Here is a 13,892-nt window from a genome sequence, read left to right as displayed (position 1 = left end):
ACAGGTTTGGAACTAAACCAGGTTGAGTAAATAATGACATAAGATTCCCTTTAAAGGAATAGTTCACCTAAAAATTTATTATTTTGTCATTATTTACTCACCTTTTGGCCATCCTAGATGTGCGTGACATTTTTTTCTTCTGAAGGACACAAAGATTTTTTAAATAATATCTCTGCTCTGTTGGTCCATACAATGCAAGTGAATGGTGGCCAGAACTTTGAAGTTCCAAAAAGCACAAAGTCATCATAAAAGTATTTCATACGACTCAAGTGGTTTAATCCATGTCTTCAGAAGCAGTATAATAAGTGTGGGTAAGAAACGGATAAATATTTAAGTACTTTTTACTATATATCTCCACTTTCACTTCCACATTTTTCTTCCTTTTGTTTTTTGGCGATTCGCATTATATCACCACCTACTGGTCAGGGCTGGTCAAAGGTGGAGATTAATCATAAAAAATAACATGAGTATTGATCTGTTTCTCACTCACACCTATCATTTTGCTTCTGAGGACATGTATTTAACCACTGGAGTCTTATGGATTACTTTTATGCTGCAATTATGTGCTTTTTGGAGCTTCAAAGTTCTGGCCACCATTCACTTGCATTGTATGAAACTACAGAGCTGAGATATTATTCTAAAAATCTTCATTTGTGTTCTTCAGAAGAAAGAAAGTCATAAAGATCTGGAATGGCATGAGGATTAGTAAATAATGAGAATTTTTAATTTTGAGTGAACTATCCCTTTAAGCAATATCACAATTGCAAAAGGAGCTCAGATCGAAGTCACTCATTTTATATAGTCAAAATGCCCATCTGTAGGTAAACGATAATGGTTACATTTTGCTGGAAGTTTTGTAATGCTCTTATAAGGTGTTCTCTGAATGAAATTGAAGATGATGTTGAGGAGGATGATGTGGAAGTTTCAGATATGGAGGATGAAGGAAATTATGTTGTAAAATCAGAGATGTCATTGAAGCATCCAGAAGAAGAGGAGATGTGCTCTAGGGGTGGGTAAAAGTATTGTTATTCCTGATGCATCACAATCTTTATTTGAACGATCTCTATTCTTAAATCCAATGATCGGTCTTTCACTCAGTGCGCAGGCCTCCAATACAATGAGAGGAAATCACTCGAGGCCTCTCTAGTTAACTTGTGCTCATTTAAAAAAGCTGTTCACAGAATTGCTGGTGATCTTAAAGAGACTGTACCAGTTTTATCACCAGTTCAACAAATTAATGTAAATAGTACAAATTATGCAGTTTATCAATAAATATATATATAAAAAATAATATATCAAATATATTATCTTATTTATTGATTGAATACATTTATTTTTTCATTTTTAAAAAGCCAAAATGTGACAAATTATGAAATATAAAAAAATATAAAATATAAAAAAAGTAAAATAATATAATATAATATAATTAGTAAAATATATATTTTCCTTAGGAAACCTAGTTAAAAGGTCCCCTGTATGATTAACTACATTAGCTGGGAGAGTATTTATTTTATATGTTAGCAAAAGGGACATTATAACTGATATAAACTTATGTGAATTGAATCGAAATCGAATCGAATCGAGAGCGTGTGAATCTGAATTGAATTGAGAAATCTGTATCAATACCCAGCCCTAATGTGCTCTGAAATTCCTGGCACTTTGCAGCTCTTGCATGTTTAATTTATTGCTAAGAATAAAAACAAGTAGTCCCTTTATTAATTTTTACAGTAGATGTGTTTGTCATTTTAAAATGAAGAGATTCACCAGAGCTTCCACACTATCAGATTTTATTCATCTTCATTACGTTTTTATATTTCAGAATTATAAAGCAAATCAGGCTTTATATTATGTTTGTTTAATCTTAAAATGCTTCCCTAAGCTGCCTTATTTCTATGCTTAATTTTCTGAGGCTCCAGTTGGTGCCTGTTGTGTTATTGAATTTTACTGGACTTTACTCAAACCCCTTTTGGGTATGCTGAATGCATGTATGTAAATGTGTATCTTGCAGGAGCACAATGGTGATTTGGTTGATTACCAAAAATATGAATTTCGCCCCTTCTGTAAAATCTGGGTTTCAGTGAGGTACTTACAAAAGTTAATGGGGCCTTTCCGTAAACAAGATGTAAACGTGATTTTAATGTGATTAAAATATCTTTTTTGTGTAAAGTTAGATCCAATTTTACAACTTCGTTGCCATGATGACGTAATGCCGTAAATCCGAAAATTACGGTTTAAACAACTTTACAGCTCAAATAATACACACGTTTTAACAGAAAAAATAATATAACAGTAGGTGTAATCAAATAAAAAATTTCCTCCATTTAGAATTTTTTGAAAAACCTACTTTTTCAATCTCCTCCTAGGCCGTTTGCCCGACCATCTACAGACTTTTCTGACAAAAAGGTTATCAAAAGATTTTTGATATGTCAATCCATTCAAAAGATATTATGGATGCAATTCCTAATGTTGACACAACTTCATTAATTGATCAATATCTACAGTACTCAACGGAATGTCCAAACATTACAAAACCTGGTACACATAGTCAGCAGGCCATGTTGAGCATGCACGCATTTTTGTCTATGTCAGTTGTAATTTCTTAAGTAAGAACGATGGGTTTTCGGATACTAGCCTCAGTCAGGGACTGTTTTGTGACTGGAAAATGGGAGGCAGTCAAAAATGCTGCATCAATGCTGAAGGAAGATGGTAAATAAACTAACACCATCATCAGCCACACTTCTGAAATGCTAAAAGATGTGGCAACTTTTCTAACTTATTTTGTACATCTTGTATTTCTAGATAAACTCTTTGGAGATTTGGAAGATTTGGAAACTGGAGAAGTTTACAAAGCAAAGACTGGAAATAAAGACCATACTGAGGTGTTTAATTCAAACCAGTTTTTAGTGCATTATTCATCTGGCCTGCATCTAACAGCAGTGTTTTTTTTTTTTTTTTTTATGATTTCAGGCAGGGAGTGAAGATGATGAGGAAATGGAGGATGCTCCCCATGTGAAAGTGAATGATGATAAAGCCCAGAAGAACAAGTGGTTAGAGAAGAACAGGCAGCTAAAGGAGAGGTTCAATGCAGATTACAATGATAAAGACGCCACATACTTTGATGACCTGAAGGAGGAGCTGCAGAAACAGGCTGAGGTCAGAGGTCAAAGTAGAGTCATAATTATGGTTCTTAATAATGGCACTTTACAGCACTGTAGGTTGAATCAAATACTGTATTATAGAGGGATAGTATACCTTCAGTTTTTTTTGGTATAGGAGAGCATAATTGTAACACAGTCTTTAGCTTTGAAATCTTGCTTTATCATGACCGTATTCATTATCTGTCACTTAGATACTGTATATAACTCTGAATCAAATTAAATAGATGTATATAAAGGCAGATTCTACATTCATAATACCTAGGCTGTATAGTTGTAACAAAGGTACATGATATTTCTAACAGTAAATAAGCTCTGAAATGTGAATTAGTATATTTTGTGTATACATACTAACATCCTCAAACACTGTGACGTGCACAGAAAGTAGGAAGCAGGGTTGCAAGCCCCTGCCCCTTTTGTTCACAGATCTAAAGGTACCTTTTGGTCATCCAGAAAAAGGAAATAAATTAATAATTAAATTAAAATGGTTAAATAAAATGCATAATAACAGTAATAATGTGTTATAAGATTTATTTTTAAATCGTGGGTGTATTAAAGAAAATTAAGCGGAGGTGCCTTTAAAAGTGTGCGCTATAGTAGATCGGGGGCGGACTCCAATCGCAAATGATCCTCCCTGTGCCCTATACTCGCGCTGAAGTGTAGAGCCCTTGAAGTGGGTACTCTGAAGGAAACATTGTATTACTGTATGAATGTACCCTTCACTAACAGTCTTGTGAAAGGGCGTTTTGATAAAAAATTCATTCTCTTTCTTTTGAACGAGCTTTCTAGTGTCATCCACTCCCACAGCAGTACCCTTCAGGGAAGCAAAAAATGCTGTTTTGAATTCACCCTGGATCATCAAAGAGCTACCTCAGACAAGTAACCGGTTATATAAAAAGTCTGCTCCATGTATTCCTAAATAGAAAAATACTTGAATGCTACTGCATTTCCAACATTGCTCACCTGCAGTGTAGACAAGACTTATTAATTATAAGGGGTGTGGTCGCATCACTTTCCGTGATTGAAATTCAAAGCCAGTTAATTTTTTGTTGAAACTAAAAAGCCACTTTCAGAAAAATGTAACAGAATAGGCTGTTACTTGTGATAATGGAAAAATGTTAAAATTTATGCAAGAAAACTACTCAAAAAGCAAATAAATTATTTAAGTGAATTTAATTAACACTATAAATTGGTGCCCTTTTTCTTTCCGCCCTTGTCCCTGCTAAGGTCTTGTGCATGTCACTACTCCTAATTAAGTACAGACATTATTTCATCACCTCAGGCTACATAGCAACAAAGACAAAGAAGTTCATATGGCACATTTATTTCAACCCACAAAAGACACTTTAAAAAAGAAAGAACTCACAGCCTCATTGGCATTCCCATTAAAAATCAAAGATGGCGCTAGTATGAATAATGTCTATTGATTACGATTTAGGCTTAAATTTACAAATGTACATTTTGAAGGAGAGAACAGTTTAAAATGTATTCACAATAATCAATGATTTGTGAATGCATTTATGACCCTAAAACCACAATTACTTAAAGGGATAGTTCACCCCAAAATGAAAATTCTGTCATCATTTACTCACCCTAATGCCATCCCAGATGTGTAGGACTGACTTTCTTCTGCAGAACACAAATTATGGTTTTTAGAAGAATATTTCAGCTCCGTAGGTCATGCTCCAAAAAGCATATTAAGGCATCATAATAATCCAGTGTATTAATCCATATCTTCAGAGGTGATATGATAGCTCTGGGTTTGAAACGGATAAATATTTAAGTCACTTTTTGCTAGAAATTCTTCCCCCTGGCCAGTAGGGGGCGATAAGCATGAAGAATGTGAATCAGCAAAAAAACAAAAGAAGAAGAATGTAAAAGTAAAAGTTACAGTGGAGATTGACTCAGCAGGGAGGGTAATTTATATTAAAAAATTACTTTAATATTGATCTGTTTCTCACCCTCACCTATTAAATCGCTTCTCAAGACATTGATTTAACCACTGGAGTATTATGGATTACTTTAATGCTGACTGTGATTTTTGGAGCTTCACAATTCTGGCACCCCTTCATTTTATGAACCAAAAGAGATGAGAAAGTCTTCTAAAAAATCTTTGTGTTCAGCAGAAGAAATACATTTATACACATATGGGATGGCATAAGAGTGAGTAAATGATCAATTAGATTTTGTTGTGTGAGCTATTCCTTTAAGGAAACTTTTCACTTAAAGGTACTTTTACAAAACAGTTGCATACAAGTAGACCTGTACCAAATTCACACCAGTGGTTCAGCCAGTCAGCTGTTCAAACAGATTACAATTCCATTTGATACTGAAATTGCACACTTCCCCCTAACCACGCAAACCTGATTATTATTGAAATTGTCCATTTACAGAGGAGGTAGAGGTTTGAATTGCACATGTACAGACCTGAAATGGCTATGTAGAGTGCATTGTGTATGAAGTTTTTACCAATGTTACATTTATCAAGCATTACATTGACATTCTCACATTTTTATGCTGCAAAATAGGTAAGAGTTTGAAGAACGGATGATGAAGTTCGGGTTCAGTACTAGGGCTTTAGGCCTGCGTGTGGAAATCCCTGCTTTAACTTGTGAGTTCGTCACCAACTTTGACCCCCACTATCCCATTATTCTCGGCTGTTTGGGAGCGAGCAAGGGCAATGTATGCTACTTGCAGGTAAGTCAATAAGGACTTATTTGAATGTGCATTTGCATGTCTCCCTAGAGGACAATCAGATACTTCCCAACTTCCTGCTGAGTTGATAACCTTTATAGTTAATTAATTGAAAAGCACCTGATGTAACTCAAATGTCATTGCAAAGCCAGACACTGTAAAGAAGTTCTGCCCCTTTCTCCTCCACTCAGATGCTTTTGAAAAAACATTGTTGGCACACTCAAATCCTGAAAATACGGGACCCTCTCATTCTATCTTTGGGGTGGAGGTGTTTTCAAACCTTCTCCCTCTACTATATCCAGGACCATAATGGACGTCTTCGCCCGCTCAAGCACACCCGAACACATGCACTGATGTGCCACCATCTAGGGTGAGAGACTAACCACACAAACAGCCCTCCCACATGCTAGAGCAGGTGTGGGGAACATCAGGCCTCAGACCTTCATTGCTTCATTTTCTCAGAAACTGTAAGCATTGTTTTTCTGTGGCACTTAGAAATTGCTTTGTGTTTTGAGCAACCTAGACCCGCCCCCAACAGCATTTCTCAAACCAACTCAACCCTAAAAATTATGTATTATTTGAGCTGCAAAGTTGTTTAAATTGTCATTTTTACAGAAGTTTTAACAGAAGAATTAATGTGTGATTTTATAAAATTATAAGCTTCACATTTCTGTGTTTAAAGCCTCCAGAAATTGGCCCCATTCACTTCCATTGTAAGTATCTCACCATAATCTTGATTTGTTTTATTAGATTTTTTATAAAGAAAAGGAGGGACAAGTTGAAATTAATTTTAGTGGTAATCAACATTTTGCCACAAATGCTGTTGATTGAGCTTAAATTTGAATGAACCCTGAACATCCCTTTAATTGTGCAATACAGTTGAGAAAGTCAAGATCTTTGAGTTGGAATGTGGCAAAGATCACAATTGTAAGGGCATTTAATGTATTTAAAAGTAGCTACTTTTCATGCGTTTAAATCTATGTAAAAAAAAAAAAGTGATCAATGATATCTAATAATTCTCACAAAAAAGAAATAGGATTTGTGCCTTTAATGCTTAAAGAAAGTAATGACAGAGCAAAGTGTATTGTTTTCATGGAAAGTGCCAATTGCTGTGTTCAAGTCACATTAATTTATTGTTTCTGTCTATCACTACTTTTTTCCCTCATCTAGTGCACACTCAACTCAATTTTTTATTGTTCTACGGCACCTATAACACCCCAGGGTACAGGCTTCTTGGCTGTGCAGACTGTCTCAGGTGTGCAGGTAAGTTACCAGCATATGATGAGAGCAGAGGAGCGACCTTGGTCAGAACTTCCATCCGAGTTCCAATCCACATAACTACAGTTGGATGAAAGGCTTCCTATTTCTCTTTCTCTGTTATTTCCCCTCATGCCAATTTTCGCATTACAGCCACAAGGGTGATTCTGGACATGGACAAATCAGTTTCTTTTGTAAAGAAGCTCAAACTGATTGGATACCCTTATAAAATCTTTAAAAACACCAGCTTTATCCAGGTAGGGAATCCTGCAGACCAAGGTTATTATCGTAAAATAAAACTAAAACTACATTTAAAAAATCCTTTACGTAAACTGAAATAAAAATAAAAATCAACATAATTAGAACAACTGAAACTTAACAAATACATTTTCATTGCTCTGAAATAACTAAATTAAAAATAATCATAATTTTTTTTTTTTGCGACAGGTTTTTAAATCTTTAAACCCGCTATTACTTTAACATGAAGATACCACTAGGCGGCAATAGCACTAGCAGATGGCTTTAGAACTCATTATATTAGCAAAGACAAGAGTGGGAAGGAATGACTACAGTACAACATGGAGAGAAGGGGTTGAAAAGTAGGTAGAAAACTAGGGTGACCAGAAGACGATCCCGGTTTTACGAGATGTGTCCCGTCATTTCTCTAAAATATTTAATGTCCCGGTTTCAGCTATTAGGCTCACTGATTTTAAATTAAATAACATTAATGTCCTTATAGATATTGTGTCTGGTATCGAATGCAGGGAAGGGAAGATATTTTATTGCATTGCATGATTTGACGATACTTTCATTCTATCAATCTGCAGCAATCTGCTCTGAATCTATCTGGTTACCATGACAACATCTCACGCACTTGGCGCTCTCTGCTGCTATCATCATCCAATGCAAATTAAAAATGCCCAATGAAAATGCATGTTCAACAAGCGGAAAGAAGCCAATCCATTTCTTTGCAAAACACGTGACAATGGAATTGAAATGTTTTGCTGTCAATGTAAATGTTCACTTTCCCATGGCCACAGTGTTAAATAAGAGATTGCAGGTCATATTCATACAGCTGCATTTAAAAAATAAAATTAAAAATAGTTCAAGCACTTATATGTGGAATTGTATTTTAACTTAAGTTCTAATGTTGCAATGTTTTTGTAAAAATGTGTAGCTTACAAGAAATTTCAAGCACTGACAAATCTTATTATTATTACACAATGTCACGTGTCATAGTATGACATCATATGGATAGAATAGGCTATATGGAATTATTAACTAAAATGTAAAAACTAAACTAAAAAATAACAAAGAAATGAAAATTTTAAAATGAAATAGAACTAAAAATTAAATTAACTCTCTGAATAATTGGATCCGCTCAGCCTTTGTTTTAACTCTCTATCTTTGTCTGACTCTAAAGGAATTTTTAACACCGTCCAGGAGGTAGCAAAGTTTGAGGGCGCGTCCATCCGCACAGTCAGTAGTATTAAAGGACAGATAAAGAAAGCCTTGTGCATGCCGCTGGGCGCCTACAGAGCCACGTTTGAGGACAGACTGCTGATGAATGGTGAATCAGACTTGTTTCTCTGTTTAGAAGGATATTTTTGCATGCTTTTGTTTTTTCTTGTGTTTATTTATTTGAATTTGTGTTTTAATGAGTTGTGCTCTGGGATTTAATTAATTGTATTTATTAGAAAAGTCTGTGTATGTAACGACTCCAAAGAAAGCCCATTGTACATAGACAAACATCTCGTTACAATGGAGGAATATTATTACTGATTATTATGGTCCTCTCTGGAGAGATGGGCATGTAAAAATCTTGCATTGGTGCAGTTTGTGGATCCCAAGCTTATTAGGACTACTGCATCTTTATTAGATGATGATGATTGTTTGTATAATTGTCTTTTAGATATCATGTTCCTGCGTTCCTGGTATCCCATCTCGGTTCCTCAGCTTTATAATCCAGTGACATCACTGCTAATGTAGGTTGGACAGAAGAAAACATGGGCAGGTATGAGGACACTTGGACAGCTTAAGGATGACTTGGAAATCCACAACAAACCCAACCAGGACTCACTGTACAAGGTAAGCAGTTTGTGCCGAAATATTGTATAATAATCCTGAGGTAGAGATGATTCTAGTTTTTGCTTTCTTAAAGAAATTCAGATGGACATCTTTAGCCACTGTTGTGTATTGGGCAGTTATTTTATAAAAATGTATTTTTAGCATCCCGCTTCGATCATTATGTTTTTATAATGCTGCATCAAGTTATCAAATGTCAATTTAAAAAACACGTCTCAACCTTGCATACTCTTTCATTCTGTTTCGCTCTTTTTGAATGCGTGTCATGTAAATTCTCCCTAATACAGGGCGTCCTTAAAGGTGCACTCAGAAGTTTTACTTCTAAAGAAATTGTAATTTTTAAACACATGTTTTTTTTTTTAGATTACTCAAGGTCAGTAACATATTCTAAATACTTTGGATTACTCTTATATTTTTTCACTTGTTTTGTCTATAAAAACTCTGCCAGTACAGTAAGACAAAATACATTCTCTGAAAAACCTAAATATCTTATGCAGTGTTGCTTTTAAAACAAGATCTATCAAAATGATCTTGTTTTAAGGATTTTTAAATATTTTTACAGGAAAACAATGAAAAATAATCAAGAATAAGATTTTTGCCCTAATATTAAAGGTCTTATTAGGAAAAAAAGAAATTATGATCCAACGTGAATTTTCTTGATGAAACAGTTTGATCGTGCCTGTAACATGTGCATATAAAATGGCTAGAAATAGCATTTTAGCTTGGCGTAAAAGCTGACAATTTCACTTCGGTCACTTTCATTCATGGATGAAATTAATCCTGGTTTACTTCGCATTGTGAATTTCTACAATGGCATTGGTATTAGTTTGAATGATACAGCATCCAGGCCACTAGAGGGCTTTTCACACTTAAATGTTTAACCCAGAGTAAACTGAATCCTGAGTCATTCTGTTTCATGTTTCACACTGTTTATACTTTACCCTGGATTAATAATTAATCTTGGGTATTCATGTTCTGATGTTTCACACTACATTTGTAAACCCCGGGTTAATGTTCTTATTTGCAGTGTCAATAACAATGGTTGGATGAATAAAGCTTGCGACGGACATGCAACCTGTCAATGGATCTGCTCTGCTCTTCTGTGGAAATATCGCCAAGCAAATCAACTTTGTCTGTCTTCTTCTGAAATATGCCACAAAAACACAGAAAACTGTCTCTGCATCACGGCAGTTATTGCATTTGCCACTACTGTTTGCCACTTTTCCGGTTTCCCTCAGACGGAGAACGTAAACAGCATGTGAAAGTTTCAGCGACTGTACAAAGCGCATGAATATTTAATGAGGTACAGCACTGAGGCATTGTTGCTTGTCTGTTTTTAAACCGCTTTCTTAAAACATTCTAAAACCGCATCATTTCTCACTCTATACCTTTCGCACCACAATACAGGGTTAACTCCGCAAATGCGTGCTAAACCTGCTCCGGAGCAGGTTTTCATTACCTCGGTAAAAATTGGTGCTATCCCACTTTCGAAATGTGGCATGTGAAATGTTGCTTTTACCTGGGGTTAAAATCAGGGTTTAGATTAAAGTTAACACAGTGTGAAAAGGCCTTGGGTGTCCGTGTAAGCCATACTTCGACATACTCCAAAAACATTTTTGCACCTTTAAGACAGATTAGTCAACCTAGTCATTCAGGCAACCCACTGACTCGTGGAATTTTGCACATCCCTGGATAGTCCTTAGCTTTACACATTAAATTGTCATTTAGAGCTCTGTGGTTCGACTACCATGAAACAAACCAGAATCCACAATGAGATCAATATTTAGTTCAGAGTGTGTTTTTTTTCTTCTTCTGTGTATTATCCTCCACACTGTCCTTGTACCCCTGCAGCCATTTGCGTGACAAGTTTGACTCTTCAACCCCCTCCACATTCCCAAGGAGCTGCAGAAGGCTCTGCCCTTCAAGAGTAAACCCAAACAGCAACAGCCCAAGGGCAAAAATACACAGGACCAGAAGAAACTGTCATACGAGAGCCCCATGAGAAAAAGTTGAGAGCTGTCACATATGCTTTGGCTTCATGACTCAATGAGCTTTTTAACTATCATTACACAAAGACACTTTTAATATCCACTATTAGTCTAAAGTTAATCCACCAAGGAAGCCTCCAGAGTGCTGGCTGCGAAATATCATATTTCTTTAATCCCTGTCCCTGGCAAATACCACAGACAGCTTGCTGGCCAATTTCTTAACCAATCCCCTTGAAATCCTCCTGCCTGAAAGATGACACAGGGGGTTACATTTTTAATCAATTTCTTTTCCTATTTCTTTTGCAAGATTTTCTAGCAATTAATGGGAAAAAGTAATGAAGAATTTTTAATTGTCATATAGTCATCAGAAATATATTTAATCGTTCCTTTTTGGAAGTTGTTGAATACATTTTTACAACTAAAAGGTTCGTTTTATTCAGTTTACAATTACATGTATGTTAGGATATATAAAAAAAGAGCGGTTATTCACTACCAAGTCGATACTACAATGTCCTTTATATAGTATTGGTAGTAACGAGTAACATCTTGATTTGGTACCTGATGCAGTCTAACTGACAGCACTCTCAGCTTCTAGTAATGCTGTTGAAAAAATGTTGGGGTGTATTAGGCCTTGCAGTGTAAATGCAGCCTAATAGACATGCATTGACAACAAAAAAAGCGATAACCACTCACTGCTCTTAATTTCTTTCTTTCATTTGTTGATATTATTATATATTATACTTTTAATATTTACCTTATTAAATAAAATATTGTGTTCATTACATTGGTTTTCGTGGCAGTATCATTTTTTTTGGAGTGTCTTGAAATTCCACTGGTATTTATATCACCTACTGTTACTGTGTTAAAACGACACAAATTTGTCGCTCAAAGCACCCCAAGGTTAAGAGCCTTAACGCTCCAGTGTTTTGGTCAGTCCCCACTTAATTTGTACCTGCTATCTTTTTGGCAGCAGCCCAGACCATTAACCATTAAACCCCAAAAAGTTGATAGTTTGTTGGTCCTCACTGAACAGCATGTATGTCTTTAGTCACATTAAATCCTAGCAAACTAAATGTTTTGAGGTTTGATTCTAGTGTCCATAGTGTCCTGATCATAAATGTTGCTAGGCTCATTCCTCATCTTATCTTATCCACCAGGTGGCAGCATTGCTCAGTGCTTTAAGCTCAGTCTACGCATACAAGAACATGGCGGCTCATGCAGAAAATCATGCCAATCTCAAAGAATTCCTGAAGTAGATGAGAGGCAGAGGAGCAGAATAGGCAGAAGGAAGAGAGACAGAAGATATACCTTGTCATGGGACTGAAAGAAAAGAAGAAATTTAAATCAAGCCTGAAAGGAGCATCCAAGGGTTTTTGAGCCCACCTTATCTCCTACCTGATTCTGAGAGACTATGGCCCCAGGCTCATTGGATCTGGTTCTGTTACATTCTTTGTTAGAATGTCTGAAATGTACCACAAACTCAATCCTCACACCAGCTGGGCTGATGATGTTGCATGACACTTGAAAACTCCTTAAAAGATACAATTTATTTCTATTTACCAGGCACATGAAATGGCTTGTATGTGTTTTAACATTGTTTTCTATAAAAATCTTCTAAAGCAGTGGTACTCAACTGGTGGAGGTTTGCTCTGATAAGGTCGCAAACAATTATAAAAAACAAGTATGAAATGAAGTAATGCTTCCCATATCTTTTGTTGATGTCATGGGCTGTGTGTCCAGTTAAACTCTGCAGTATTACAATGTAAATTTGGCATATGTGCCAAAAAAAGCAGATGCCAACATGGGACCGGTTGTGTGACATGCCCTCATTCTCGGAAAATGTGAGCAAAACTACACTCCGCAAAATAACCCACAAAGATTTGTCTCAAACCCTGATTTGAAGCAACAACCCTGTTCTTATTTTGGAGTTAGAGTGTATTTTTATGCTGCTGTGAGCAATTAACTCCATCCATTGACTGTTGCTGAGCTGACTTACAGAATTGCATTTTTGTACACAAAGCTGAAGCCAAGTTGATGATTAGCCTATGAATAGTGACTGCGCTGTGATATGTCAGTATCAGGGATTGTATAGACAGATAATATTGGGAGTATCTTTATATGCTTGATCGAGATTTATTGATGTTCTTGATTAAACAAGTGACATGTTTTGGTTTCTTGGAAGTAAGAAGTCTTCAAGGATGCTGTGATTGTCCTGCACAACCACATTTGGATCTAAATGACTAATAAGTGTCTGGCACAAAATTATCTCCAGTCTTCAGCAATTAACAAAATGTTTTCATTCTTGATGTGTTTTTCTCAACTGGCAGTTTAGAGCAGTTTCTTGGAAGAGCTGCCAACTTTCTGCAACTAAATCGTAATTAAATGGTGTTAAATGGGGACAAGCACCATAGTTTTTAGCCCCTTTTGCTTTGATTTGTTCTTTTCTTATTATTATTGCACTTTTGACTCCGATTCTATGGCAACAAATAAAACTGTTTGGACAAATATTGTGAAATTTGGCACTTGGATTTTGGTGGCTCCTTGTCCAACTCTAATAGCCTTAAAGTCATGTAATGTACCTGTCCCCTTAAGATTGCTTGTGTCCACAGAAACACATTTTTGGATGTTCGGCCCTGTTTGCTCCCTTAATTTGCGTGAAATTTGTCTCCTCAAGACGTTCTTCAGACAATTTTGCTGTAGCAGCAAGATTATT

The 13,892-nt window shown here is 35.9% G+C and overlaps 1 long non-coding RNA gene across 7 annotated transcripts in view; it reads left to right on the top strand.

Annotated features, from left to right (window-relative positions):
• Positions 1 to 13,892, top strand: part of LOC127633598 (uncharacterized) — a 31,691-nt gene extending 17,799 nt beyond the window's left edge. Inside the window, exons 8-16 of one of the 7 annotated variants that reach the window (XR_007969227.1) lie at positions 2,800 to 2,879; positions 2,968 to 3,153; positions 5,684 to 5,852; positions 6,041 to 6,219; positions 6,532 to 6,562; positions 7,020 to 7,112; positions 8,530 to 8,676; positions 9,019 to 9,194; positions 12,337 to 13,892. This is a non-coding gene — a long non-coding RNA (uncharacterized LOC127633598). Of the gene's footprint in view, positions 1 to 2,799; positions 2,880 to 2,967; positions 3,154 to 5,683; positions 5,853 to 6,040; positions 8,677 to 9,018; positions 9,195 to 10,218; positions 10,495 to 12,336 lie in introns of all 7 variants that reach the window. The other 6 variants (XR_007969230.1, XR_007969225.1, XR_007969228.1 and 3 more) reach the window with 6 other exon arrangements.

The sequence above is a fragment of the Xyrauchen texanus genome, chromosome 40 (genome assembly GCF_025860055.1).
Source record: "Xyrauchen texanus isolate HMW12.3.18 chromosome 40, RBS_HiC_50CHRs, whole genome shotgun sequence".
Classification (NCBI taxonomy): Eukaryota; Metazoa; Chordata; class Actinopteri; order Cypriniformes; family Catostomidae; genus Xyrauchen; species Xyrauchen texanus.
The sequence above is the reverse complement of the archived record's forward strand: the minus strand, read 5'-3'. Positions and strand labels throughout refer to the sequence as shown.